Genomic DNA, 6225 nt, shown 5'->3' on the forward strand with positions numbered 1-6225 from the left:
TCTCTGAGCTGGGTTGCTTTCTTGCAGACGTTTTCCTACCCAAGTAGATAACATCATCAGTGCTAGAAGGTTACCTACATCAGGCCTTGTTTCTGCCTGAGTCGAGGGGAAGAGGAAGAGGAGGAGAAAGAAGGCCAGGCAGGGTTGGTCCATCAGGCTGACGTCCGGGTTTTCTTGCCCTGTGTCTGCCTCCCCCCCTCCCCCCCATCCTCAGTATCTCCCCACTGAGAAACCAGGGGCAGCTCTTTGTCTTGAAGCTGAGACCAGCTGTAAACAGGAAAGGAAAGCAGCCGGAAAGTGCTGGGGGGGGGGGGGAGAACGGCCTCTGAAGGTGCTTTGTTTCCGATGCATAAACATGGCAGCAGAGTTTTACCATTTTTCAGTCGCAGGAACGGTTTCTTCCTTCACACGGAGTCGGGGGGGGGTCTCCAAACGTGGCCCCTTTGTGGACTTCAACTCCCAGAATGCCCCAGCCAGCTCTTCTGGGAAGGGAAGTCTACCCGTCTCAACTCAAGTTGCTGTTGCAAAAGCACCGGCTTAGAACATCAGCTGGGCAGAAACCTGGCAGGACACCGGTCAAGATGGCTTCTTGCTAGCTTCCACGTTGCCAGGTCAGGTTGCTCTGCTCTAGCCAGGCCGATGGAAAATCCCTTGATTTTTTTCCTTGATTGGGCCATTCCAGGCCCAGAAGGACGCAAGAAGAGCCCAGATTTCCCTTTCCAGATGCAACGAGCCTTAAGTAGCCTTCGGCCGTCAGGGACCACCAGAAGATGAGGAGGGTGGAGGGGATGAGGGAGGACCTCCGGGGCTTCTCCCCTGGCGTAGCTACTACTGCAGCGACTCAGAACCACAGCATGCAAAGACCTGTGGAGCAGCTACTCCGCAAGTTTCAGGAAAGGATTGTTGGGCTGTGGTAGCTAGGAGAAGACAACTGATGAGGAAGCCGTGGGGTGGGGTGGGAGGCCTTGCAGGAGCCCAGGAGCAAGTCAGATGGAGCTGGGAAGCCATCCAGATGTGGCAGCTAGACAGATGTTTCTTAGCCCTGGAAATAAGGGAAGAGGTGTTGGTAATAGAGTAGATTTAGAGGTGGGGACGCTGTTCTTCTATACCGGGTCCTCCATCCTCCTTTTTTTCACCTTCCGCTCCCTTTTCTCCTTTCCCCCTTTTTCTTCCCCTCTTTTCTCCTCTTCCTCCTCCTTTTCTCCTTCACCTTTTCCTCCTCTTCTTACTCCCCCTCCCCCCTTGAAGTAAACAAGTAAATCCCAAGGTTGCCAAGGTTTGTCTCATTGCTTCCTGTTTGGCCTGGATAATAGATCCGCTTCCTGGACCTTTTGACGTTACCTCACCCTTCCCTTCCCCTCCACTCCAGGAAGAGGAGGAGGGGGAGACTAGGGAGCCGAGACGGGTGGGGGGGGGGTGAGGGGCTGCAAAGATTCTCCTTTGCAAAACAAGGATGTCAAAACCCGGTGTGGCTCCATCGTCAGGATGCTGGGCAGGTGTCATAAAAGCCGGTGGGAATGTCCTTCAAGCAGAACCTGGAAGGCCACTTGGGGGGATGCTGGAGTGTGGGGCATTCCTATCCTAGGTGGGGGTGGGCTGGGTCTTCTCCAAGCTTCCCACCCACCCTTAGATCCCCTGCTTCTGTCCTGTGCAGGACAATCCGAGCCTTCTACTGTAGGGCCTCAGTAGAAGAGGTGGCCGGCCATAGGTCCAGCCACTGTAGATCCCCTGCGCCTCTGGCTTCAGAATGGCTCTCCTGGGATCTACTAGGAGCCCAGCTGTCCTTCAAGAGTTAGGACTACCCTATAAGATCCAGGTCTCCAAAGCAGCCAAGACGTGAGGAGTTGACTAAATCTTTGCTGGACCAGCTTGAGACGCGTGACCCAAGGTCCTTCAGAAAGCACCAAAGGTGACCTCAGCGAGCTGCTTAACAACCGTTGTAAAATCAGGTGCAGCTCATTTAACCACCGCCTTCCTCAGCAATGATAATGCTGGCCTCGATTGTGGTCGTAAGTCGAGGACTAGCCAAGTAGGTGAAGTCCCTTAAAGCAGCACAGTGACCGCCTGACCTGTGGGGTCCTTGGGCCTCTCTGCAGACGTTTCATGACCCAACTAGGTGACATCATCAGTGCTAGTAAACCCTGTGCACAGTGAACTGCACTCCTTACTGGCACTGATGATGTTCCCTAGTTGGGTCATGAAACGTCTGCAAGAAAACCACCCAGCCCCAAGGACTCTTCGTGCCAACCCTGAACTACAAATATTCTCCTTTATTACGAAGCTGAACTGTCTGTCAACCCCCAGGAAAGGCGGCTATGTTGGAATCGTATCACGCGGGTCAGAAAGATAAATAAACCTGTTCGATCCAAGAAGCGCTTTTGCTCCCCAGCCGTTCAATTGCCGGAAGAGCAGGGCACAAGATTGTCTGGGTCAAATCATTTCCAACCTCCTCATAACGGCTCAGCGTTTCCTAAAATAATGGGGAGGGGGCTGGCCTGCCTTTCTCCTCTTCTAAGGGGCCTCAGCCGTTCCCCCCACGAGCCCAGGCTGCGGTTGGCAGACAAGCTGGAGACAAAACGCCAAGCATTTCCTCCTATTCATTGCGACTGGAGGGAGTCTGTGCCCACCCTCGCCTCCTCCTCCTCCTCCTCCTCCTTCTCCTCCTCCTCCTCCTCCGTTTCTCCTTGTCACACATATACACACACACCACACACCACACACCATCCCGAGTTGCCTGCTTGGAAGAGGAAAGGGGGAAAGAGTAGAGGGTCTGCATATGGAGGGGGCTGGAGGACTCTGAGCAGATCCAGATGGAATTGGCCAGTACGGTGTCATCCTGTGAATATCATCTGGTTGCCATCATCCTTTCAGTCCTCCTTCTCTTCCCACAATCTGCCCCAAATCTGTGTGTCTCTGGAGACCCCAGCCATCCAGGTCAGGGTGTCCCAAAAGTGCACCTGGACTTTGCTTTTTCCTTACGGAAGAAGATGTTTCTCTTCTGATCCAAGAAGCTTCTTCAGTTCTTTTTTTTTTTTTTCATTATTATTATTATTTTATTGAGAACAAAGTTAAAATACAAAATACAAAACCAAATAAAAATCCAAGGAGACATACAAGAAAAAACAAACAAACAAAGCGATCAGAACATTTTAAAAAGGTGCATTATACATTAGATTATAAACATATTATTCCCTCTAGTTGAATACTGATTAATATATCACTACGTTAGTTCCCACCCCTTGCGAAACAGGCCTCCCCAATTTTTAAACTACTAAATCTGTTAACGGTTTGTTGACCTGTTTTCTATAGGTTGTATTAGTGATAAAGTTAACGGGAAAAACAATAAGTTTCAAAACTCATTAACAAACTGTTATTGTAATCCACTCGAATAAAATTTACCACAGCATCTTAACTATCCCAGATCATCCCAAAAGTTATAAATAGATCATCCTGGGGCAGAAATCCATGTTTGTTTCTTAATATTCCTCTGAATGAATGAATGAATTAGAACATTCAGTCTAGAACTGAGGAAGCTCCTTGGATGAGAAGCGAAAGGTCTTCAAGGCAAAAACAAAAGAAAAAGAAACTTTGAGACTTGCAATCCGTAGATTCTTCCAGGGCAGGGACCTTTTGCCCCTTCCTACAACTCCACAGGACCGCAAGGGCAAATTCCAAATTGGGATGCCTTCGTGCCTAGGGAAAGCTGGTGGAGGGAGGGACCCAGGGCCTTCGGCAACCAACGTCTCTGCCCCTCTAACTCGGCCCCTGCGTAGGCAGAGCAAAGGATGGCTCTATGATCCCTGGCCTAAGGCTACACACCTAGGGTCCTCCTGATTGTTTTCACAGTTGCGTCTCCCTGCTGCAGCCCCTCCCCTCCTTTGAGACCCTCCTGGCTTATCTCAGAGAACACAGAAGCCAAAACCAGGAGCTGTCAATTCCTCCTTGCTGACATCCCTTGGAAGTGTGTGTGTGTGTGTCTGTTGTGTTGAATTGGAAAGCTGGCCCCAAGAGAACTCGTCAGTATTTCGTGCCATGCCCTGGCAGCCCTGATCTCTTAGTGGGGGGAGGGCGTGAGTGGGATGGGGGAGAATTTTGCTGCAGACTTGGAAAGAGGAATTCTAATTCCCATTCCTAAGAGGTCTCTAAGGGGTGTGCATAAGCGCCCCAGCGTGCCTTCCGTCCCTGTCCTAATATTCCTTTTTACTTACTCTTTTCATGTATTCCAATTATGTTTATAGTTTTACCTGTTATCTTATATATGCTTGACAAATAAACTTACGATTATGATTAATTGGCTCCCAAAATGTGGACAGTCCAGGTGTTGGGGTCCCTGGTGCTTCGTTGTTTTTTTGCAGACATTTCATGACCCAAGCAGGCAGTCTCATCAATGCCAGAAGAGAGTGGAGTTGGCAAAGAGGAGAGGAGGAGAAAGAGGGAGAGAGGAGACCAATTTTCTGCTGCTCCGTGGTGGAGGCACAAAGCGCCGCTTGCCAAACGTGCCACTCGGAGGGCCAACCAACACAGCAAAAGCTGCCAGGTTTTCCTTGATCCTCCGCTCCGTTCGTTTGTTGGCAAACACAGATGCTTTTAAACATGGCCGTTTTCTGGTCCTCCACGTCCCCAAGGAAAAAGAGCCTTTTCTTGTCGGGCTTTAATTGCCCTCGTCCTTCTGCGCTGGCAGTGCCAATATTTTGACATGCCCAGCGCCTAATGCAAGACTAATGCTTGTTTAGAGCCCCGGACGGCAGAGGAAGGGAGGCCAGCCTTGGCATCAATGGGCCCATTGAAAGCGGTTTGGCTGCTCTCCCGGGAGAAGGCCACTCTTGCTGATGCTAAGCAGGGCAAATCATCCCAGCACGCTTGGGCAGCCACCCGGTCAGCCTTACCAGGTAGACCAGAAGGGAAACATGACCGGTGACTTGTTCCATTTTGTCTGTAACGCGAATCTTGCAAGGGCGTCTCTTTCTCCCCACGTCTCCTATGCAGCTCAAGAAACTAGGGAGGGTTCCTTCTGAGATACGAGCAGTCGTGGGTGCTCCATCGCTGGAGGTCTTCAAGAAAAGACTGGACAAGGGTTTATCTGAGATGGGATGAGGACTCCTGCCTTGCACAGGGGTGGACTAGAGGACCTCCAATGTCTCTTGCAGCCTTAGGATTCAGCAAAGCTCTTTCAATTAAGTCAACATATCCAGTGGTTGGTTTAAACCAGTGTTTCTCAACCTTGGTAGCTTGAAGATGGGTGGACTTCAGCTCCCAGAATCCCCCAGCCAGCGCTGCTGGCTGGGGGATTCTGGGAGTTGAAGTCCACCCATCTTCAAGCTTCCAAGGTTGAGAAACACTGGTTTAAGCCAAGGGTGTCCAACATGGCTACTTTAAGACTTTTGGACTTCAACTCCCAGAATTCCCCATCATTGATCGAAACATGGTTTTCTTAGAGCAAATGTCTGGGTTTAGGGAACACGGCAACCATTAACTAATGCAAAGGGTGTTCAACCGTGGCAACTTTAAGACTCGTGGATTTCAACTCCCAGAATTCCCCAGTTGTGCTGTGCTGGCTGGGGAATTCTGGGAGTTGAAGTCCACAAGTCTTAAAGTAGCCAAGATTAGACAGCCCAGGTTTAAGCAGAATTTGGCAAGCTGATCTAGGGGAAAGGAGCCCGCAGTTTGGCCCTAATGCCAGAAAGGACCCCTCTTCCCCCACAGCCCATCACCCTATTTTCCCTGCCTCCCTGGCCAGGGCCCCCACCACCTTGGGAAAAGCAACCTGACCCATTAGCTTTCCTTGGACCCAACAGAGCTCAGGATCTCCCCTCCCCTCCCCCCCCACCCCAGGAGCTTCTGTCCTTGCTGGGAAACAGGTGTGTTTTCCCTCTGAGCCTGTGGGGGACCCTCCTCCTCTCCACCAAGTGTCCAGGTGTGAATGTGAGTGTGCCTCTCCCTTCCCCCCCTTGCATTTCACACTCCGCAGGCACATGGCAGGAATTTGAGTTCAGCCCCCCTTCTGTCCCCCCCCTTCTGACACCTTTCCTGTTGCTTCCAACACCTCCGCCTGGCAAATGCATTTGGAGGAGGGGAGGACAGAGAGCCTGTCCTGGGAAAAGCATTAAGGCCTTCTGGGGGGGAGGGTGGGGGGGCCCGAGAAATCCCTGAACCTTTGGAGAATGGCTGAGTTCCTTCCAGGGAAGCTGCCGGCCAAAAAGAGACCTGGAAGTCCCTGATATGTCC

Source organism: Pantherophis guttatus, chromosome 10 (assembly GCF_059756535.1).
Source record: "Pantherophis guttatus breed Tessera chromosome 10, ASM5975653v1, whole genome shotgun sequence".
Taxonomy (NCBI): Eukaryota; Metazoa; Chordata; class Lepidosauria; order Squamata; family Colubridae; genus Pantherophis; species Pantherophis guttatus.